Source organism: Scyliorhinus torazame, chromosome 12, assembly GCF_047496885.1.
Source record: "Scyliorhinus torazame isolate Kashiwa2021f chromosome 12, sScyTor2.1, whole genome shotgun sequence".
Lineage (NCBI taxonomy): Eukaryota > Metazoa > Chordata > Chondrichthyes > Carcharhiniformes > Scyliorhinidae > Scyliorhinus > Scyliorhinus torazame.
Window position 1 is genome coordinate 61,007,203 of NC_092718.1, and position 24,451 is coordinate 61,031,653.

General features: G+C 48.4%; 1 long non-coding RNA gene across 1 annotated transcript; it reads right to left on the reverse strand.

The window, feature by feature from the left end:
- Positions 1 to 26: 26 nt before the first annotated feature.
- Positions 27 to 23,180, reverse strand: LOC140387184 (uncharacterized). The gene is made up of 3 exons (XR_011933773.1): positions 23,034 to 23,180; positions 866 to 951; positions 27 to 163 (listed from the first exon to the last, which is right to left on the reverse strand). It is a non-coding gene; the product is annotated as an uncharacterized lncRNA (long non-coding RNA).
- Between the last annotated feature and the right edge of the window lie 1,271 nt (positions 23,181 to 24,451).

Here is a 24,451-nt window from a genome sequence, read left to right on the forward strand (position 1 = left end):
ACACTTTTCCTTTGGGAGTCAACTTACAAAATGTAGGAGATTAGCATCACCTTCACCATGCTGATAAGAATTTCATTTGTTTGCAGTTGTTCATATTGCCTTCAATACGCATAATTCAGTCTGCAATTTACTCAAGTGTGGTAATACACAACAGGGACCATTTCTTTAAAAAAAGAACAAATAATTAACATTTTGACGCACATTAATTCTTAATGGAAAGTTTTGTAAGAAAAGAATAAAAGAATGTCAAATAGATTTATTTCGACAGTCCAATTGCCCATCATGAAATAGATCTCAGAATGGCTTGAAGTCCTTGTCCAGGACCTACATATTCAAGCCTTGAATTTCCTTGCTATTTTTAACAGGAAAGGGATGGAATGGGTGAGATTTTCTGGCCATTTTCACCAATGGCGACCCCACCGCCGCGGGTTCCCCGGCAGCCGAGAGTGCAAACAACTGACAACCCCGTTGACAGCGGCAGGACTGGAAGATCCCATTACCGGCCATTGGCGGGTCGCGTCTGCCATCATCAAACTCGGGGGAACGAGCGAGGACGGAAAATCCAGCCCAGTGTATTCAGGGGTGGATTTTGGGTTAGGTTAAGTGTGGGATTTTCCAGTCGCACCAATCCCGAGACTAGAAATTCCCACCCGGGACCTTTAAACAGTCCATCAGATTGTCCGTCCATTCCCACGGCAGCAGGACCAAGAAATGTCCCCAGTCCCACTGGATTGCTGCTATTTTCTGGACTTTTTGAAATAGCCAGTCCAGGTGCAGAGGGAGCAGTTTCCTCTGTTCTTCATCAGCAATGCCGACGAACGGGATGACCTGAAACAACAGTTACCACCACTTTTACTCCACTTACACTTGGTGTAAATAAATATGACTTCGTAGCAACAGCTGCCCAGCAGGCGTAATTCCAATAGCTCCTACCCCACCGAGCCAGGAAATCTAAAAAAAAACACAGAAATACAGGCCAGGATGCATTCCTGAAAAATGACATATCCACATTACATCCCTCTCATGCCAAAAATAGCCACCAGCAAAGCTTTACTAGCAATTAACATGTGCTTCAGGTCAATGTATAGGAACTGGCAGAGGTCATCCAAGGCTTCCTTAGTGAATTGAGCTTCAAAAGGCAGAGCTCCTCTCCAATTGCCTGATAGGAATGAATTTAGAGATTCCTTGTAGGTATTGTCGCCAATGAGGAGTCCCAAAAAGATGAGTAAAGAAGTAGTTTGTTCCCTACTCACAGCTAGGACATACAGCAACTCAGCAACAGCCCAAGTCCCAACCGTGAGCATCCTGAGATGTCGTCTCTTTCCAGGGCTGGTTTTAATTTGGGGAATTAACAAGCACGCCGTTGGGCCCGCCCTCAGCGGGGAAGTTTCCACGAGCCCCGTGGAGCGATGAATCGGGTCATCCTGGTGGATCTTGTGGGGGCTATAATAATGGGGCAGAATAACCTCTTCCATCCATTATTGTCCTAGAAACATAGAAAAGTTACAACACGGAAGGAGGCCATTTGGCCATCTTGTCCATGCTATCCCGAGGTCAGCCAGGTGCCCCTTCTAATCCCATTTTCCTGCACCCGGTCCGTAGCCCTGTAGCTTACAACACGTAAGGTGCAAATCCAGGTACTTTTTAAAAGAGTTTAGGGTCTCTGCCTCCACACCAACTCGGGCAGGGAATTCCAGACTCCCACTGCCCTCTGCGTAAAAAGGTTCTTCCTCATGTCTCCTCTACGCCTTCTGCCATTTATCGTGACTTTATGCTCCCGGTTCTAGAATTCTCCACCAAGGGAAACAATTTAATCCTGTCCACTCTATCTCTTCCCCTCATAATTGTGTACACCTCAATTAAGTCACCCCTTAGCCTTCTTTTATCCTGTGCTCCTTTCTGGTTTCATCCTCCATCAGGAATCCTCAGCGAGAAACCTATAACTCTCTATAGCATGAAAATTTGCACTAACATATTAGTCTCTATTGGTTGTCCAGGCAAGCAAACAAAAAGACTTATATCAAGAGAAGTTCCAGGGGCAGGATTCTCCCCTACCCGGCGGGGCGGGGGGTCCCGGCGGGATGGAGTGGCGGGAACCACTCTGGCGTCGGGCCGCCCCAAAGGTGCGGAATTCTCCGCACCTTTAGGGGCCAAGCCCTCACCTTGAGGGGCTAGACCCGCGCCGGAGTGGTTTTCGCTCCGCCGGCTGGTGGGAAAGGACTTTCACACCACGCCAGCCGTCACCGAAAGGTCTTCGCCGGGCGACGCATGCGCGGGAGTGTCAGCGGCCGTTGACGTCATCCCCGCATATGCACAAGGGAGGGGGTCTCTTCCGCCTCCACCACAGTGAAGACCATGGCGAAGGTGGAAGAAAAAGAGTGCCATCATGGCACAGGCCCGCCCGCGGATCGGTGGGCCCTGATCACAGGCCAGGCCACCGTGGGGGCACCCCCCGGGGCCAGATCGCCCTGCAACCCCCCCCCAGGGCCCCGGAGCCCGCCCGCGCTGCCTTGTCCCGCCATTCAAAAGGTGGTTTAATCCACGCCGGCTGGAGAGGGTTGACAGCGGCGGGACTTCGGCTCATCGCGGGCTGGAGAATCGCCGAGGGTGGGCCCGCCGACTGACGCGCGCGATTCCCGCCCCCGCCGACCGGCGCGCCGCGATTCCCGCCCCCGCCGAATCTCTGGTGGCGGAGAATTCGGGACACGGTGGGGGCGGGATTCACGCCAGCCCCCAGCGATTCTCCGACCCAGTGGGGGGTCGGAGTATCGCGCCCCAGATCTCCCAATCCCTTTGGGGTTGTGTGGGTGAGACCCACACAAATACGGGGCGAATGTGCAAACTCCACACGGACAGTGACATGGTGCTGGGATTGAACCATGAGGTAGCAGTGCTAACCACTGTGCCACCGTGCTGCCCAAAGAGATTGTATGGTCATTTTTTAATCATCATGCTGCTGTTTCTCAGAGCTTGCTTTGCACAAATTGGCTGCAGTGTTTCCTACATTAAAATAGTGAATACATTAAAAATAACTAATTGGCAGTCGAGCGCTTTGGGATATGAGGCCATGGCATTTGCTTTATAATTGCAGGTCTGTCTTACATTTCTTTATTCAGATTAAAGCTCCCCTTCGAAACCGTCCATCATCACATGTCCTGAAACCTTTACGATTACTCAAACCCTATTTCCAGCTGAAACATCTGTCTGCCTCGCTAAAACAGGCCACTTAATCCAATTCAGCCAGACCCCGAGAGCTCAGTGAGCCACAGAGCTAATTAAAGGGACCACATTATTTCAATATGCTCTCAGACACTACTTCCTCTCGGTATGAATCCCAGAAGGGTAAGTAGCTCACAGAACTGGTGGCCGGTCATATTATTCTTGTGGGACAATTGAGGTAAAAATAGCCTTCAGGACTTTAACAGCTGTGCTCTGGGACGACACTTGGATGCAGTTTTGAGTGACGTATATTTTGTTGATGTATTCTTTGGGATAAGGTCCCATGTCACTATTTGTAAAAGAGCAAGGAATTCCCCGGTGTCCTGGTCAAGATTTGTCCTTCAAACAACACCAAATTATTGATTTTATTTGTGTATTTTTTTACGTGTGGATATTTTCTACTTAACTAACTTCAAAACTAATTCATTGTTTGCTTTTGGATATCCTGAGAATGTGAGAAAACCATTCAATACAATTATATTTGATCTGTACCTTAGCTCCATTTACTTGTTTTATTTGCTCCATTGCCCGTGATACCTCTGACAAATGCAAGTCAATATTGAAAGCATCGATTCTGCACCTGTATCCACAGCCTATTCAGGGAAGGTAATTCCAGGGCCTGGATTTTCTGCCTGCAGGCCACGTGCCCTCGATGGGCCTGGAAGCAGTCAGCCCCAGAGCGCAATTTCACAATGGCTGGTCAATTAAGAGCCGTCCAGCATGGCAGGCGCTCTGGGAAAGGCTGAACGCTGCCAGGGAGGGTGGGAAAAGGGCAGGCACCAAGAAAAGGGAGGGCGTGGGCTGGCACTTTGAGTGCGTTCCCTCAGGCGCACTGCCTCTTTGGAGCTGTCTCAGGAACCAGTGGAAAATGAATATTGGTGTCAAAACTATGCCATGTGCATCTAAGCTGCAGAATCAAGAACAGGCCTCAGCCCCCAGACGTATCTGTTAATTTTATTTCAGCCTGGACAGTTCACTCTGCCCGGGATCGAGGTTGCAGCTAAAAGTAAAGGCCATCTGGTCAATCAGGTTGCCCGGCAACTGTAAAAACAGATGGGCCACTTAAAATTATGGTTAGTCGGCCCTTAATGGGGGAATTGATTTTTGGCGGGCGGGCTTCCAACATCGCGTGCGTCCGCTGACCACAATATTGCGGGAGTGTGCGATGACATTGGGACACCCACCCAACTTTGTCTCCCGCGATTTAACCTATTTCTGGGTCGGGTGCGTGCCCACCCGATCAACATAAAATTCTGGCCCAGATTTCTGGAAGTGTGCAAATGCAAGACATCGGTCTCGCTACGTAAATCAGGGAGAATGTGATCTAGGAGAACACATTGATAGACAAACAACCACAGCCCATCTTTGTTGGAGTGCAACACGTGTATTAACAAACCCAGTAATGTTCCAGTTGCAGTCTGATGAACAACGAGGCACATCCACACAGAGACTGTCTAAAACTGAGGTCACTGTGCCATTCTGAAGTAACGGGCCATTCAAAAGGCACAACAGCCTGCTGATGGAATTATCCTGGACATTTAAGGAGAGGAAAAACAAACCCAAAAGAAAAGCTGGTTGCCTGCCCAACCAGGAAAAATAACAATGACAACCATTCCTTTCAAAGACATTTTGGGTGGAGTCATGTGATCCTCCCCTTCCTCCCCATATGAGAAAATGCTGTGAGCAGTCTTCATAAAGTAGCTGCCAAACCTTTTTTGGTTTGTTGACACTCAATGGCTACGTGTACAAAAACACATCATGGCAGCGCACAAATACAACACAGTTATGATGAAGCTTTTTTGTGTGGCTCTAGTCCTTTCCCAAATATTTTTTAAAATGGTTTGTCAAATGACTGTTTTCACAATTCCTTTCCCTTTAAAGATTAGGATTGAGAATGGCGATGTATTTTTTCTGTGGTTCACAGTAACACTGACTGCAACAAGGACGGGTACAACAGTGAGTTTACTTAAACCAACCCTGCAGCTGTAAGAAACACTTGTGCTCTGCCCGGGGTCCCAGGTAAATCTGACACATTCTCGCCATGTAACGCTAGACGTGGCCACGTCATCATGTAGTCACGTGATGACCCGGTCTACATCCTCCCCGATTAGTTTGGGTCTCCGGTGGTATGAGGAATAACTGTGTACGCAGTGAAAACTATATGCAGACATGTGTGTACAAAAGTAATTAGCTATACAACAGTGGAGAATGGTTTGTGTGAACAATGAAACACAAATTAGGCTCCAGCAACCTGGTGTATAGTCCATTGTGTCGACTTCTCCCCCTTCTTTCAGCTTGTGGTGCGAGGGAACAACAGAGAAGACTGAACAAAACAACGTTCAGCAGTCCAATCAGTCTACGTGTTGACAAAATCCCGATATAGTGTGCCGGGCCTGCTCAGAGGCCCAGGGGGTGTGATAACACCAACAGGTGGAGTGGAGACTGTTGTATGGTCCGTGCTCCTTTTGCTGGACTCATGTGACACGTTGTGTGTGTATTGTACAAATGTGGATCCCACTGCATCGGACTCCAATGGGACCCGCATGAACGTGGGTGTGGAGGACCTGCAGTCAAGGCGAGATGGTTGAGTTGCAGCGTCAGCTGTTGGCGATGGTTCTGATACTCACAGGAAGTGACGGTGAATGCTTACGTACTGATTGGCGTTGGAAGCTACCACGTGACTTTTGGGTTGTGGGTCTCGCTGTTGGTCACCTCCAACTGGTCATAGCCATGTGCGGTCTTGATCTGGACCATTTAGCCTGGTGCTGGGGGGCTAAGGCTATGAGCATGTTGATCATAAAGTGCCTTGTTGTGGAGTCTGCATTGCAACAGGGCACATTAGATTCACCTTTGGGCTGCAACTGTTCCAGAGGAACAGATTCCATAGGAATCAAGATCCCAGTGCGCCTAGAAAAAAGCCACTGTGTGGACGGAGCAGACGCTGTCGCGGAAGATTCCGCAGGCTAATTAGCGCAGCATAATAATCTGTGTAGTCCTGTGCGCATTTTTCCAAGAGGTGATTGTCTAAATGTACCGCTCTTTCTGCTGGTCCATTTGACTGAGGGTGGAGGGGGCTGCTCGAGATGTGCTCAAAGTCCCAGGTGCTCAGAGGTGAACTGTCGAGCATTGTCTGTCATGAGTCTCCGCAGGATGCCATGGGCTGGATTCGCCGCTCCCCGATGGCGAAATCACGTTCAGCAACGGGGCGGAGAATCCATTTTGATGTCAATATCGGGGGCGGCACCGGTTTTCGGATTCCCCTGAAAAGCGGCGTACTCTAGGAGTACGCCGTGCCATGTATCCACTGCCTCTGGCCATTGCCTAAGGCCCACCCCGCGATGCTTTGTCCCCAACCGGCCGAGTTCCCGACGGCGTGGGACTCGTGTGGTCTCATCCAATGTGAACTCAATCCGGCATCGCCACAGTCGGGGTAGAGCCGATATGCGAGCAGGGAGGGCTTCATTCGGGGCTGGGGGCACTGTGGGCAGGCGGTCCGGGATGCAAGAGCGGCCGAAGGGGGCACTACTTTTGCGGTCGGGGTCTGTGGGCTGAGTCCGCCATGAAGCACGCATGGCCGCCCAGCTAACCCCCAACAAAACGGGGAATCAGTGGCCTGGCGTAAAACACCACCATTTCCACGCCAGCTTGGGGACTTAGTCTCCCAAACAGAGAATCCAGCCCCTTGTGTGGCTAAATGTTTCTTGAGCTTTATGGTCAGTGAACAGCAGGTTATGTTCGGAAGGTTGTCGACATTGAACCACCCAGAATATGAGTCAACGAGGACCAAGTGCTGATTATCGTTGCACAGAAAAATATCAGCCACTGTGAATACCCACGGGAGGAAGGATCCTCATGCAGATGTAGCGGTTTCTTCACTTGGTGCGACTTCAGTGCATTACAAGGTGAGCATCTTGAGACTTCACTGTCTATATCAGTGTACACAGAGGGCCAGGACAGCGGTTCTTTAACTGTTTCAAACCCATGGTGCCCTTGGTGCAGCAGTTGGGTGTAATACCGCTGGAGGACAGGTGGAATATCAAATTATTGGCCATGCAGACTTAGGCCATCTTGAATGGTTAATTCTTCTCTGAAGGCAAAGAATACACAAAGTTTGTGTGGAAGCTCCCTGGTTGGTTCTGGCCAACTGTTCATTATTATGTCATGCCGTCGTATGCATGTAATGTCCGCTTGTAGAGACTGCTTGAGCTCCTGGACAGGAGGAGAGGGCAACATCTCTATTTCCATTATGTCCACGTACAAGTTGTGATCATCCTGGTCTGCAGTGGGCCGGAAGGCTCTGGCATCAGCCAGGTAGAGTTCCTATCCGATGCTGAAATTATAATGCTTCAACTTCAACATCATGCGTTGCAGCCATGCAGACATAGTGTGGAGAGATTTTTCCATGGACCCAGGTTCGATTCCCAGCTTGAGTCACTGGCTGTGCGGAGTCTGCACGTTTTCCCCTTGTCTGCATGGCTTTCCTCCGGTTGCTCCGGTTTCCTCCCACAAATCCTGAAAGATGTGCTTGTTAGGTGAATTGGACATTCTGAATTCTCCCTCAGTGGACCCGAAAAAGCACTGGTGTGTGGCGACCAGGGGATTTTCACAGTAACTTCATTGCAGTGTAAACATAAGCTACTTGTGACACTAATGGGTGGTTGACGGTCTGTTTCAATGGTAATGGGACAAAATCATGAAATTACAAAAACGAAGGCAAGAAGTAGCCATAATCAAGAGCCCCGAAGGCTGTGTTGCCTGCCCAGTGCCAGGGTTTGGGATCTGCTCCGGGCTGGATTGGGAGGGGGAGGATCCCTTTGTCGTGGTCCATGTAGGTACCAATGACAAAGGTAGAACCATAGAATAGAATCATATAATCCTTACAGTGCAGAAGGAGGCCATTTGGCCCTTTAAGTCTGCACCGATCCTCTGAAAAAGCACCACACCTGGGCCTATTCCCCCGCCCTATCCCTATAACCCTGTAACCCTGTCTAACCTTTGGACATCAAGGGGCAAATTTAGCATGGCCAACCCACCTAACCTGCACATCTTTGGACTGTGGGAGGAAACTAGAGCAGCCGGAGGAATCCCATGCAGACACAGGAAGAACGTGCAAACGCCATGTAGACAGTCACCCAAGGCCTGTATTGAACCCGGATCTCTGGCGCTGCGAGGCAGCTGTGCTAGCCACTGTGCCACAGTGCCAACTAAGAACGAGGAAAGAGGTTCTGTATAGAGTGTTTGAGGAGCTAGGCATTAAATTAAACTACAAAACCTCCAAAGTAATCTTTGGATTATTACCTGACCCACGTGCATAGGGTACATAAAATTAGAGAGATGAATACATGGCTCAAGGACTAGTGTGGGAGAAATGGGTTTCGGTTTGTGGGGCATTGGCATCAGTACTAGGGAAAGTGGGGCTGTACTGTTGGGATGGCGAAATCTAAATCGTGCTGAGACCAGTGTTCCTGCAAACCGCATAACTAGGGGAGTAGAGAGGGCCTCAAACTAAATAGAGGGGTGCCAGTTCTGTCGAGGGGATATAGGCTTGTAAGGCAAAACGATATGGCAGAATTACAAGGCAGCTATTTAGGTAATGATACCCAGTGTGTGACAGGAAGGGACAGAGCGTGCAAACAGGGAAAAAAATCAGCAACAAATAGGGTCAAAAAGGGAAAAGATGGTTACAGGGTAAAATGAATAGCTCCTTACTGAAATGCACGCTGCATTTGGAACAAAATAGATGAATTAAAGGCACAAATCGATGCAAATGGGTATCTTATAGCCATTACAGAGACGTGACTGCAGGGAGATCAAAACTGGGAACTAAATATTGAGGAGTATGTGACTTTTCATAGGGACAGGCAGGAAGGAAAGGGCGGTGGAGTAACTTTGTTAGTACGAGATAGAATAAGTACAATAGCAAGAAATGATCTTGAATCGGAAGATGCAGAATTCAGATGGGTGGGGTAAGAAATAACAAGGGGAGGAAGATACTGGTGGGAGAAGTCTATAGGCCTCCTAACAGTAGCTATAATGTGGGATGGAGAATAAATAAGGAGATAATGAGGGCATGTTAAAAAGGCAGTACTGTCATCATGGGTAACTTTAATCTTCATGTAGATTGGGAAAATCAAATTGGCAGAGGTAGCCATGAGGAAGAACTCATACAATGTCTTTGGGACAGTTTCCTAGAACTATATGTTGTGGATCCAACCAGGGATCAGACTATTTTGGATTTGGTAATGTGTAATGAGGTAGGGTTAATAAACAATCTCAGAGTAAAAGATCCCCTGGGAAGCAGTGATCATAACGTGGTAGAATTTAGCATTCAATTTGAGCGTGAGAAACTTGGATCAGAACCAATTGTACTACACTTAAATAAACGTAATTATAAAGGAATGAGTGCAGCATTGGCTGGAGTGGACTGGGAAAGGAGTTTAGCAGGAAAGATTGGTTGATCAGCATTGGCAGATGTTTCTGAAAATAGTTCATGACTCAGCAAAAATATCTCCCAGTGAGGAAGAAGGATTCAAGGAAGGGCATTAATTTAATAAAAAAATAAACTTAGAGTACCCAATTTATTTTTTCCAATTAAGGGGCAATTTAGCATGGCCAATCCACCTAGCCTCCACATCTTTTGGGCTGTGGGGGCGAAACCCACGCAAACACGGGGAGAATGTGCAAACTCCACACAGACAGTGACCCAGAGCCGGGATCGAACCTGGGACCTCGGCGCCGTGAGGCAACAATGCTAACCCACCGCGCCACCATGCTGCCCGGAAGGGGATTAATTAACCATGTTTTTAAAAAAATAAATTTAGAGTACCCAATTATTATTATTTTTCCAATTAAGGGGCAGTGTGGCCAATCCACCTAACCTGTACATCTTTAGGTTGTGTGGGTGAAACCCATGCAGACACGGGTAGAATGTGCAATCTCCACACGGACAGTGACCCAGGGCCGGGATTCGAACCTGGGTCCTCAGCGCCTTAGGCAGCAATGCTAACCATTGTGCCCAATTAACCATGGTTAACCAAGGAAGTGAAGTCTTAAACTGAAAGAAAAAACATATAATGTGGCAAAGATTAGTGGTAAGCCAACAAAAGATGACCAATGAAATTTACAAAGGAGAAATTAAACTATAATGGTAAACTAGCAAGAAATATAAAAACAGACAGCAAGAGTTTCTTTAAGCATATTCTTCTTGAGCTGTCCTCAGCGTTGAGGATGATTTGCTTCCACTCTGGAAGGTGGATTTTGCGGTCGAATAGTCTAATCCTGGATCCCGCAGACTCTGCCAGAGGTTTGGCAGGTGGTATTTGATGAAATGGGTGGGTGGGATTCTGCACTCTCCTTCCGCTGTTTACACTTGGCCTCCACGTACTCCACCCCACGACGCTCGAGGTGATTGGTATCCCGGCAGATTCTTTTTCTCCAGTTTGTGCGCTCTAAAGCAAGTGATTCCGACGTGTCGATTGGAATATTGCGTTTATTTCGGGAGGCTTTCAGAGTGTCCTTGTGACATTTCCTCTGCCCTCCTAGTGATCGCCTGCCATTGCGGAGCTCAGGGTAGAGCACTTGTTTCGGGAGTCTTGTGTTGGACATGCGGGCAATGTGGCCTGCCATTAAATCTGGCCGAGCGTGACCAGTGCCTCGATACTGGGGATATTGGCCTGGGAGAGGACGCTCATGTGGTATATGTTGCCTATCCTGCCAGTGGATTTGCAGGACTTTGCAGAGGCAACATTGATAATATCTCTCCAGGGATTTGAGGTGTGTGCTGTACATTGTCCATGTTCCTGCTGCATGCAGGAGAGCGGGGATCATCGCTGCCCTGTAGACTATGAGCTTGATGCTGGACTTGAGATCTCGATCTTCAAACACTCTTCCTCAGGCGCCCATAGACTGCACTTGTGCATTGGATTCGATGCTGGATTTTTTTTTTATATATATAAAAAGTAAGAGACAGGCCAATGTGAGCATTGCCCCCTTAGAGAATGAGACTGAGAAAATAATAATCGGGAACCAGGAAATGCCAGAGGAGTTAAACAACTACTTTGCATAAGTCTTCATGGTGGAAAACACTAATAACATTCCCAAAATATTAAATAATCAAGGGGCAGAAGAGGGGGGAGGAAATAAATACAATAAATATAACGAGGGAAAAAGCACTAGGGAAACTAATGGGGCTAAAGGCTGACAAGTCCCCTGCACCAGATGGGTTGCATCCCAGGATATTAAAGGAAGTAGCTACAGAGATAGTGGATGCACTGGTAGTAATGTTCCAAGAATCCTTAAATTCTGGTAAAGTCCCAGAGGATTGGGAAATGTAATATCTTTATTCAAAAAGGAGGAAGACAAAAATAAAGTAACTATAGGCCAGTACGGCTTAATGTCTATGAGACCATTATAAAGGATACAGGTACAGCAGGCAGTAAAGAAGGCTAATGGTATGTTGGCCTTCAGAGCGAGAGGATTTGAGTATAGGAATAGAGATGTTTTACTGCAATTGTATAGGGCATTGGTGAGGCAACACCTGGACTATTGTGTGCAGTTTGGTGTCCTTATCTGAAGAAGGATGTTCTTGCTATGGAGGGAGTGCAGCAAAGGTTTACCAGGCTGATTCCTGGGATGGCGGGACTGTCATATGAGGAGAGACTAAGTCAGTTAGGAATATATTCATTGGAGTTTAGAAATGTGAGAGAGGATCTCATAGAAACGTATAAAATTCTGACAGGATTAGACAGGGTAGATTCAGAAAGAATGTATCCGATATTGGGGGAGACCAGAACTAGGGTTCATAGCTTGAGGATAAGGAGTAAACCATTTAGGACTGAGATCAGGAGAGATTTCTTCACCCAGAGAGTGGTGAGTCTGTGGAATTTGCTACAGAAAGTAGTTGAGGCCAAAACGTGTAATTTGAAGGAGGAATTAGATGTAGCTCTTCGGGCTAAAGGAATCAAGGGATATGGGGCAAAGGTGGGATCAGGGTATTGAACTTGATGATCAGCCAAGATCAAAATGAATGGTGGAGCAGGCTCAAAGGGCCGAATGGCCTTCTCCTGCTTCTATTTTCTATGTTTCTATGATATAATAGCAGAGCATTTAGAAATGCAAAATATAATCAAACAGAGTCAGCATGGCTTCATGAAGGGCAAATTATACCTGACAAATTTATGAGAATTCTGAGAGGTGGCAATGAGCAGGATAGATGAGGGGGAATCAGTAGATATAAGCATTTAATAAGGTACTGCACAAAAGGCTACTTAATAAGATAAGAACCCATGGTGCTGGAGGTATTATATTAGCATGGATAGAGGATTGGGTAACTGATAGAAGACAGAGAGTTGGGACAAAAGGGACATTTTCAGGATGGCAAACTGTAAATAGTAGTGTGCTGTCGTCCATGCTGGAGTCACATTTATCCACTTTTTAAAAAACTTTTTTTTAATACAATTATTCACAATATACATGAATGACTGGGAATAAGGAAGAGAATGCACTATTTGTGGATGGCATAAAAATCGATGGGAAGGCAAGTGGTGAAGATGACACAAATAGTCTACAGAGGGATATAGTCAGGTTAGGTGAGTGGGCAAAAAATTCACAGATGGAATACAATATTGGGAAATGTGAAATTGTGCACTTTGGTAAATAGAATAAAGGAGCTGAATATTGTTTAAATGTAGAAAGAATGCAGAAAGCTGCAGCACAGAGGGGTTTGGGGGTCTCCGTGCATATATCACAAAAAGCTAGCATGTACGTTCAGTAGGTAATTAGGAAGGAAAATGCAATGTTGGCCTTTATTTCAAAGAGAATGTAGTATAAAAATAGGGAAGTCCTACTAAAACTATACAAGGCACTAGTTAGACCACACCTGCAATACTGTGGACAGTTTTGGTCCCCTTATCTAAAGAAAGACATTGGAGGCAGTCCAGAGAAGATTCACTAGGTTGATCCCGGGTATGGAGGGATTTTCTTATGATGAGAGGTTGAGTAGGTTGGGCCTGTAATTATTGGAGTTTAGAAGAATGAGATGTGACCTTATTGACACATCTAGGATTGTCAGGGGGCTTTGCAGGGTAGATGAGAAGAGGGTGTTTCCTCTTGTGGGAGAGTCTCGGACCAGAGGACATAATCTCAGAGTTAGAAATCTCCCATTTAAGACAGAGATGAGGAGGAATTTCTTCTCTCAGAGGGTAGTGGTGTGGAATTCATTACCACAGAGGGCTGCAGGGTTTGGGTCGTTAAGTATGTTGAAGAGATGGACAGATTTGTCATCAGTAAAGGATTCAAGGGTTTTGTGGACAAGGCAGGAAAATGGAGTTGAGGATTATCATACCAAATAAGTGCTGATCGCATTGAATGATGGTCCGAATGGCCTACTTCTGCTCCTTTGTCCTTATGGAGTTCCTTCTTGATTTGTGCATAATGAGCCTCGGTGTCAGCGAATGTCCTTGAGACAAAGGTCTGCCATTTTGTATGCATGCTGCACCGAGTCCACACTGGGAGGCATCTGCCGAGATTAGGACAGGTGTCTGAACATCAAAACATTGTAGTACCGATGGGGTTGCGAATGCTCACTCGACACTCTTGAAAGATGCTGTGTGGTGTTCTTGCTGACATCATTCGATGTCCTGGAGGAGGAGTTGAAGAAGTGGTCTAGTGACCTCACTATAACCCGGAATGAATTTGGAAAGATAGTTTGTCATGCCCAGAATGCGCTGTAGTGCGTGCTTGTCCACAGGATTAGCCATTTGTCTTCTGGCTGCAGTCTTGTCTGAATCAGGTTTCACATCATCGGCCATGAGTAAGATTACATTTGTAATCTGATTTACCCTGAATTTGCATTTTGCAGGGTTGAGCTTCAATTGGAGATCCCTAACTTTGTCCTGAGCACAGCGAAGGCGCGCATCATGCTCTTGCACAGTACGACCCCAAAGCAGGATATCATCGACTATAATCTCGCACAGTTGATCTGCAAATTGTTGCTCCATGCACTGCTGAAGACCTCAGTGCCGGTGGAGAGACTATACGGCATACGCAGAAAATGGTATCTGCCTCCCAGAGAGATGGGTGTAGTCAGTTTTGAAGATGCCAAAACTGACGGGATTTGCCAAAATCCTCATTTTGCATCAAGCACGATGAATATCTTCGCATGTGGAATGTCTGATATCACCAACTCCACTGTCTTCATGGGGTGAGTAATGCTTTGTTCAGATGTATTGAGTTGATGCATATCCTGACCGGACCGTGCCTTTTTACTATGGCTGCCATTGCTGAAAGCCATTCTCTGGTCTCCTCTACTGGGGGAACAGGCCCAATGCTGTAATGTGATGCAGATCATTGGTGACTCTTTACCTCATGGCTACTGGGACTCTTCTTGAAGCACAAACTGTCGATGGTCAATGGAACTGAGTCATTAAATCGCATGTGACACACGACTGGTATTTTCCGATGATCTGGCAATCGGAAACCTTGCTGTACATTATCATCTCTGAAGTTGTACAGCATGCACCTCTGCACCAAGTTTAATGAGCCTGAGCGTGATGCTATCTCAAAGTCCTAATAATGGCTTTACATTCTGATTCACAATGTGAAAATCGAAGTCTCCTTGTGCACAATGAAGGGTAGTTACACCCTCGGTCATGATTGTCTGTCCACCATAAGCCACAAGGTCAGACTGTTGGTTGGAATCTGGCATCATAAGAACATAAGAACTAGGAGCAGGAGTAGGCCATCTGGCCCCTCGAGCCTGCTCCACCATTCAATGAGATCATGGCTGATCTTTTGTGAACTCAGCTCCACTTTCCAGCCCGAACACCATAACCCTTAATCCCTTTATTCTTCAAAAAACTATCTATCTTTATCTTAAAAAATCTAGGTCTATCTCTCGTAGTTTGTGGCTAGATAGTACATTGTATTTCGCCCCAGTATCAATTTTAACTCTAAGTCTGACATTACTAGTGAGTAGGCTAGTGAAGATCTCGCCCTTTTCCACAGCAGATACCACACTTACGCAGTATGTCAATGTAGGGGTTAATGTAGTTGCTGTTAGGGCAGCAGGATGCACAGTGGTTAGCAGTGCTGCCTCACGGCGCCGACAACCCAGGTTCGATCCCAGCCCCAGGTCACTGACCATGTGGAGTTGCAAATTACATAGAACATACAGTGCAGAAGGAGGCCATTCGGCCCATCGAGTCTGCACCGACCCACTTAGGCCCTCACTTCCACCCTATCCCCATAACCCTATAACCCCTCCTAACCTTTTTGGACACTATGGGCAATTTAGCGTGGCCAATCCACCTAACCTGCACGTCTTTGGACTGTGGGAGGAAACCAGAGCACCCTGAGGAAACCTACGCACACACGGGGAGAACGTGCAGACTCCGCACAGACAGTGACCCCCCGTGTCTGCATGGGCCTCACCCCCACAATCCAAAGATGTGCCGTGTAGGCGGATTGGCCACACTAAAATTGCCCTTTGATTGGAAATTTTTAAAAAATATGTAGTTGCTGTTAGTTCCGTGACCGTACTACTTGGGTTAAATTATAATTCATTGATCTTACTAATGTGCCTCGCCATTAGAGATCACTTCGCAGACCTTCTGCTGTTAACAATAAGGGGCTGTTGTTTCTTTGCCCTGCAGCATTTGGCAAAGTAGTTCCACTTAATGCATTGATTGCAGTTTATTCCAAATGCTCTGTTTGGCAGGGGGGAGGTTGCTGACCGCTGCAGTTGGTGCAAGGCACCCCCTGCACTGCAAAAACCTCATTGTCCCACCCAAACTGCGCCGTTTCCGTTTGACTTCTCTGCTTGATTTCTCCCACTGTTCATTGAGCATGCACATTTCCACTGCTGACTGTAACAGCAGTAATTGTTTGCAGTCGCATCACTGTTTACTCAGCAAAACAACCAATCCCTAACAAACTCATCTGTAAAATTTCCTAATGGCCCGAAAACTTCCAGTCGGAACATAAGATAATAGTGTGGCATGGTGGTTGGCACTGCTGCCTCACAGCACCAGGAACAATGGTTCAATCATGGCCTTGTGGAGTTTGCACGTTCTCCCCGTTTCTGCATGGGTTTCCACCCACAGTCCAAAGATGTGCAGGTTAGGTAGCTTGATCGTGCTAAATTGCCGCTTAGTGTCCAAGGATGTGTAGGTGAGGTGGGGTTGTGGGGTTACAGAGATGAGGGGGGGAGTGGGCCTAGGTGTGGTGCTCTTTCATAGAGTCAGTGCCGACTCAATGGGCCAAATGACTTCCTTCTGCACTGTAGGAATTCTATGGTTCTATTCAATAAACCCGTACGGGTTTTGGTTGGTGGAATGAAAAATATGGCGATTGAGACTGAGCCTCTTAACCAGAAGGTATAAGGCTTCGGATTTGTTCGAGATTATCTCAGGATCTTCTTTCTTATCGTCAGATCAGAAATTTTGCCATCACTTTGGGACCAGCTAAATTCAGCAAAGTGGCATTCCTGCATCTTTACCGGCTTGTCAGAAAGCCCCGCACCAATGGGGGGAGACTTCAACACGGTGCTGGATCCAGGGCTGGGCCGGTCCAGGTCTTGGACCGGGAGGAGGCCGGCAGCGGCCAAGGCGCTTAAGGACTTCATGGAGCAGATGGAAGGAGTGGATCCTTGGAGATTTACTAGGCCTAGGAGTAAAGAGTTCTCCTTCTTCTCCCATGTCCACAAGGTGTATTCTCGGATAGACTTCTTTTTCCTGGGAAGGGCGCTGATCCCGAAGGTGGCCGGGACGGAGTACTCGGCTATAGCCATTTCGGACCATGCCCCATGGGTAGATCTGGAAGTAGGAGAGGAAAAGGAACAGCACCCACTGTGGAGATTAGATATGGGATTGTTGGCGGTTGAGGATGTGTGTGTAAGGGTAAGGAGATGTATCGAAAGGTATCTGGAGATTAATGACGACGGAGAGGTTCAGGTGGGAGTGGTCTGGGAAGCACTGAAGGTGGTGGTCAGAGGGGAACTGATTTCCATAAGGGCCCACAAGGGGAAACAAGAGAGCAAAGAGAGGGAGAGATTGTTGAGAGAAATTTTGAGGGTGGATAGGCAGTATGCGGTGGCTCCGGATGAAGGACTATACAGGGAAAGACGAAGGTTGCACACGGAATTTGATTTGTTGACCACGGGCAAGGCGGAGGCACAATGGAGGAAGGCACAGGGAGTGCAGTATGAGTACGGAGAGAAGGCGAGCCGGTTACTGGCCCAACAACTGAGGAAGAGGGGGGCGGCGAGGGAGATTGGAGGGGTTAGGGACGAGGAGGGTGAGATGGAACGGGGAGCGGAGAGGGTGAATGGGGTGTTTAAGGCATTTTATGAGAGGCTGTATAAGGCTCAGCCCCCGGAAGGGAAGGAGGGAATGATGCACTTCCTAAACCAGTTGGAATTTCCGAAGGTCGAGGAGCAGAAGAGGACAGGACTGGGAGCACAGATTGAGATGGAGGAGGTGGTAAAAGGGATTGGGAGCATGCAGGCAGGGAAGGCCCCGGGACCGGATGGGTTCCCGGTGGAATTTTATAGGAAATACGTGGACCTGCTGGCCCCGCTTCTGACGAGAACCTTTAATGAGGCCAGGGAAAGGAGGATGTTGCCCCCGACGATGTCGGAGGCGACGATATCGCTGATCCTGAAAAGAGACAAAGACCCGCTGCAGTGCGGGTCATACAGGCCTATTTCCCTCCTGAATGTAGATGCCAAGCTTTTGGCCAAGGTGATGGCGACGAGGATGGAGGATTGTGTTCCGGGGGTGGTTCACGAGGATCAAACGGGGTTTGTTAAGGGGAGACAATTGAACACTAACATACGGAGGCTGCTGGGTGTGATGATGCTGGAGGGGGAGGCGGAGATAGTGGTGGCGATGGATGCAGAGAAAGCATTTGATAGAGTAGAGTGGGATTACCTGTGGGAAGTGTTGAGGAGATTTGGATTTGGAGAGGGGTTTATTTGATGGGTTCAGCTTCTATACAGGGCCCCGGTGGCAAGTGTGACTACAAATAGGCAGAGATCTGACCACTTCCATCTATACAGAGGGACAAGACAGGGATGTCCTCTGTCCCCGTTACTGTTTGCGTTGGCAATTGAGCCACTGGCCATAGCGCTGAGAGGCTCTAGGAAGTGGAGGGGAGTACTTAGGGGAGGAGAAGAGCACCGGGTATCACTATACGCGGATGATTTGTTGTTGTATGTCGCGGACCCAGTGGAGGGGATGCCCGAGATAATGCAGACACTCAGGGAGTTTGGGGAAGTTTCAGGATATAAATTGAATATGGGGAAGAGTGAGCTGTTTGTGATGCACCCTGGGGAACAGGGCAGGGGAATAGATGATTTGCCGTTGAGGAGAGTAATAAGGGATTTTCGGTACCTAGGGATCCAGCTGGCCAGGAACTGGGGAACCTTGCATAAGCTAAATTTAGTAAGATTGGTGGAGCAGATGGAAGAGGACTTTAGGAGATGGGACATGGTGCCCCTGTCACTGGCGGGTAGGGTGCAGGCGGTTAAAATGGTGGTCCTTCCACGGTTTCTTTTTGTGTTCCAGTGCCTCCCTGTGATGATTACAAAGGCCTTTTTCAAGAAAGTGGATAAGAGCATGATGAGTTTTGTATGGGCTGGGAAGACCCCAAGAGTGAAGAGGGGGTTCCTGCAGCGTAGTAGGGATAGGGGGGGGACTGGCACTGCCGAGTTTAAGTGACTATTATTGGGCTGCCAACATATCAATGGTATGCAAGTGGATGGGGGAAGGGGAGGGAGCGGCGTGGAAAAGACTAGAGATGGCGTCCTGTAGGGGAACCAGCCTAAAAGCATTAGCGACGGCGCCTTTACCGTTCTCCCCGAAGAAATACACCACAAGTCCAGTGGTGGTGGCAACGCTGAAAATTTGGGGGCAGTGGAGACGGCATAAGGGAGTGACGGGTGCCTCGGTGAGGTCCCCGATAAGGAACAACCACAGGTTCGTCCCGGGGAAGATAGATGGGGGATTTAAAGCTTGGCAGAGAGCAGGGATTGTGAAATTGAAGGATTTGTTCCTAGGCGGGACGTTTGCGAGTCTGGGAGCACTGACAGAAAAATATGGGTTGCCACCGGGGAATGCATTTCGATATATGCAACTGAGGGCTTTTGCGAGGCATCAGGTGAGGGAATGTCCGCGGCTCCTGGCGCAAGAGATTCAGGACAGAGTGATTTCGGGGGCATGGGTGGGGGATGGTAGGGTGTCAGATATATATAGAGAAATGAGAGACGAGGGGGAGACGATGGTGGAGGAGCTGAAGGGAAAATGGGAAGAGGAGCTAGGGGAAGAGATTGAGGAGGGGCTGTGGGCCGATGCCTTAAGTAGGGTAAACTCTTCGTCCTCATGCGCCAGGCTCAGCCTGATACAATTCAAGGTTCTACATAGGGCGCAGATGACTGGAGCAAGGTTAAGTAGATTTTTTGGAGTGGAGGATAGGTGCGGGAGATGCGCGGAAAGCCCAGCGAACCACACCCACATGTTTTGGTCATGCCCGGTACTGCATGGGTTCTGGGTGGGGGTGGCGAATGTGCTTTCAAGGGTGGTGGGGGTATGGGTCGAGCCAGGCTGGGGGTTGGCGATATTTGGGGTTGCGGACGAGCCGGGAGTGCAGGAGGCGAGAGAGGCTGATGTTTTAGCCTTTGCGTCCCTAGTAGCCCGGCGAAGGATATTACTTATGTGGAAAGAAGCTAAACCCACAGGCGTGGAGGCCTGGATAAACGACATGGCGCGGTTTATAAAATTGCAGCGGATAAAATACGTACTAAGAGGTTCGGCTCAAGGGTTCACCAGGCGGTGGCAACCGTTCCTCGACTATCTCGCAGCATGATAAGGGAAATGGGAAAGGTAGCAGCAGCAACCCAGGGGGGAGGGTGGGAGGGGGGGGGGGGGGTGGAGGGAAGGGCCCATCCGGGCCCTCAGGGGTTTTGTACAGGTGTTTGTATATGAGTTATTTATATTGGTTTTTGTGACTTTATTATTTTGGATATTGGCTAGTTTTTATTTTTGTTGCTGGCAGTTGCCGTCTAGTTAATATATTATTTATTCTTTTAAAAAAACGGTCATCATCATTATTTATATTGTTTTAAAGTTGCAAAAGGGGAAAATTTTGTACTGTCTTTGTTTGACCGAAAAATTTGAATAAAATATATATATTTTTTAAAAGAAAGCCCCGCACCATAGAATATGAGTCCCTTCTGTTTAAACTTCTCCTACTTGTCTGGTTTTGGTCTGGGGAGGTGAGTGTGGGGTGCATTCTGGCCCGACGCTCTCGCATGTGGATAAAATGCCCTCACAGGGTAGCTGGGCGCAGAATTGGGCTTGTTAAAAACCCTGCCTTGGTCCTCTGGGACTTCATCCCAGTTGTTTGGTTACATTTTAGGCCCTCCACCCCATATCCACCACCTCCCACCCACTTCCCTTGCTAGCTCCTTGCTAACTCATGATCCACCCTCATCTCCATGGTCGCTTATACCCCTATGCCAACTCTATGCTATGTCATGCTCTACCACCCAGTCCAATGGCTCTTCAAACCACCATGACAAGGATGCCCCTCCACCAAACCCCAAATGCCCCTCCTATCATCCATACCAACCCATGCCCCTCCACCCATCCCAAATGACTCCTCATACCTTCCATGCCAACTCATAGGCCCATTCACCCAGTATACATTGTGTACAGAACCAATGAACCTCACATAACTATGGCATGTGTATAAAATGCTAAACAAAACCCATTCATAATTCTTTAAAACAAAAACTGCTGTTGCTACAAGCGTATAAAATTGTCAATCAACTCGACCATTAACGTATCAATAACAAAAGCTTTAAACACTTAACGTCTCTCAACTTCTGTGCAACAATACATTGAGCCATTCACAGAAAAATAGCTTATTACAACCTTATATAAATGTCAATCCAGCAAAGTTCTGTTGTGTAAACAGAGATAATCCTTTTATGAGAGTCTGGGCTCTCAGCCAAGCCTCATGATGCATACTCATTGCCCGAGGAGATGCCTACACTCAGAATGGAGCTGGCCAGGTCAGGCCAGGCTTGCTCGCACACCAGCGAAATCTGGGTCCGCCAGGCATGGGGGTAGAAATCTTAAAATCATGTCCTTCCCATGATTTTTAAATAGTTCCAGATTCCTTCCAGCCCCATAAAACTCCGGCCCGGTATCCTTCATGCGAGGTCAAAGAAAACCCCACAGCATTATTTTAAAGAAAAGCAGAAAAGTCTTCTCTCTCGAGTCCGAGCCAATATTTATCCCTCAACCAGCAGCAGTAAAAATGCCTGTTCTGGTTATTATCGCATTGCTGTTTACGAGAATTTGCAGTGTGGAACTTGCCTGTCACGCCTCCCACATTTCAAAAGCGTTTCCTTGTCTCTAAATTGCTTATTTCTCAAGATGCTAGTCTGGAATTCGAGCATTTAGGAAATATTTCTTTTCACTAGCCTAATATTTATCTTTTGTGACAATGGGTAGGAGACGGACAGAAATAAGTACCTCAGTTACACTTGTTAGACTTGTGGGACAAAACTGAATATAAACCGACAGGAGTATTAGATAATTGGAGAAGTAAGAAAAGGCTTCTGGAGCCAATATAATATCATAATAATGGGGCAGCACAGTGGCACAGTGGTTAGCACTGCTGCCTCACAGCACCAGGGACCTGGGTTCGATTCCGGCCTGGGGTGACAGTCTGTGTGGAGTTTCCACGTTCTCCCCGTGTCTGCGTGGGTTTCCTCCAGATGCTCCGGTTTCCTCTCACAGTCCAAAGATTAGGTGGATTGGCCGTGCTAAATTGCACCTTAGTGTCCAAAGGTTAGATGGGGTAACGGAAATAGGGAGGAGGATTGGGCCTAGGTAGGATGCTCTTTCAGAGGGTTGGTGCAGACATGATGGGCCGAATGGCCTTATTCTGCATTGTCGGGATTCTATGATTCTATGATAATTGTTGCCCTAATCTTACATGTGGGGGGAGGTGGTGGTGAATAGGTTAGTGTCAATTTATAATGCTCCTGTGAAATGCTTTGGAATTTTTTTATACATTAATGATGGTGCACAAAAGTAACTTGTTGTTAAAACTTCAATGAAGGGCCAAGTCTAGGTATGGAGTTAGGCTACAGATCAGCCATAATCTCAATGAATGGTGGGACAGGCCCGAGGGGTTGAATGGCCTCCTCCTGTTCCTGTGTTTCTATGTACCCATATTTCACCTGTGATCTCACTTGGAGAGATGAAGATGCGGTGTTACCATCACTGGATTGGCAATTCAGAGGCCCGGGCTAATGCTCTGGGCAATAAAAATAGAAAGATCTGGGCATTGTGTTCCTCAAGATTTATCTTTTTTCTTCAGGTGGTCCATCTTCTCTCTTCAACGGGGGGGGGGGGGGGGGGGGGTCAGTGATACTGGGTGTGATGAACGGTTACTGTAACACTGCACCCTTGTCATCATGTAAGGTGATGTCCCCTTTAAGACCAGGCTTGGAACCCTGGGGAACTCCGCCTCCGGCTCCACCCATCTGTGAGCCGTATATAAGGGGCCGCCTTGTGGGCAGTACAGCACTTAGCACACGTCTCGGCTCTAGCCTAGTTCTTAGTTTATTAAAGCCTTCTTTACTGTTTACACTCTAAACGTCGTTATTGAGGGTACCACAATTTAATAAACTAAACTACTTCAGGATGGACGCAGGCCTAAGACCAGAGAAGCTAAACCTGGAAGCACGGACACCGGAGGCAAAGGAAATGTTTTAATACTGGCTCCGATGCTTCGAGGCTTACCTGGACTCCTCAGAGACTCCCATCCTGGAGCCACGCAAGCTGCGCCTACTCCACTCCCGGGTGAGTCACAGAATCTCTGCCACGCTCGAAAAGGCAACGACTTATGAAGAGGCGGTCGAGCTACTCCGCAAGCCAGGCATCTGCTCTCTACCTGTCGGCAGAAGAAGGGGCTAGACCCAGGGGCCAGAAGAACAAAGAATAGCCGGCCCGAAAATCAGGCTCTCAGGCCCGCAGGCCTCGCAATGAGGCTGCGCACCGACCCGACACGCCCCCTTCTGATGCGTCATCAGCCTCGTGTGAATCATGGAGCGGCCATCTTGTCGGCGGCCATCTTCTCGACCCGACATGCGCAGCCTGCGGCGGCCATTTTATGAGTCCGACTCGGATGAGGACTCAGACTACCCGCGAGTGGGAGCGATCACCCTCGACCAAACTCAGCCAAAACCCCTGCAGAACTCTATGATGCAGGTCCAGATCAACGGGCACGACGCTGCATGCCTCTTTGACTCCGGGAGCACGGAGAGCTTTATCCATCCTGAAACAGTGAGGCGCTGCTCCCTGCGCACCCATCCCGCGTCCCAAACCATAGCCCTCGCATCCGGGTCCCACTCGGTACAAATCAAGGGGTACTGTATCGCGGATCTCTCGATCCAGGGCACCAAGTACACCCGTTTCAAATTTTATATCCTTCCCCACCTCTGTGCCCCCCCGCTGCTCGGACTGGATTTCCAGTGCAGCCACCGAAGCCTGACACTGAAGTTCGGCGGACCCTTGCCCCCGCCTCACGGTATGCTGCCTTGCGACACTGAAAGTCGCAACCGCCTCGCTATTCGCGAACCTCACTCCCGACTGTAAGCCCGTTGCCATCAGAAGCCGGCGCTACAGTGCCCACGATATGACTTTTATCAAGTCAGAGGTCCAGCGTTTACTGGGAGAGGGGGTCATTGAGGCTAGCAACAGCCCTTGGAGAGCACAAGTGGTGGTAGTCCGGTCCGGGGATAAGAAACGGATGGTCGTGGATTATAGCCAGAACTCCCCCTCCCCCGCAGCCTCAAGGCCCTCAAACGGTGCTTGGGGCTCTTCTCCTACTACGCCCAGTGGGTCCCCAAGTATGTGGACAAAACCCGCCCACTCCTAAAGACCACCACTTTTCCCCTCTCGGCTGAGGCTCAATTGGCCTTCAACCGCATCAAGACCGATATCGTCAAGGCCGCTATACGCGTGGTGGACAAAACTATCCTCTTCCAGGTAGAGAGCGATGCATCAGACATCGCCCTGGCTGCTACCCTCAATCAGGCAGGCAGACCAGTAGCGTTCTTCTCCCGGACCCTCACCGCCTCCGAGGTTCGACACTGTGCAGCCGAGAAGGAGGCACAAGCCATTGTGGAGGCTGTGCGACGCTGGAGGCACTACCTAGC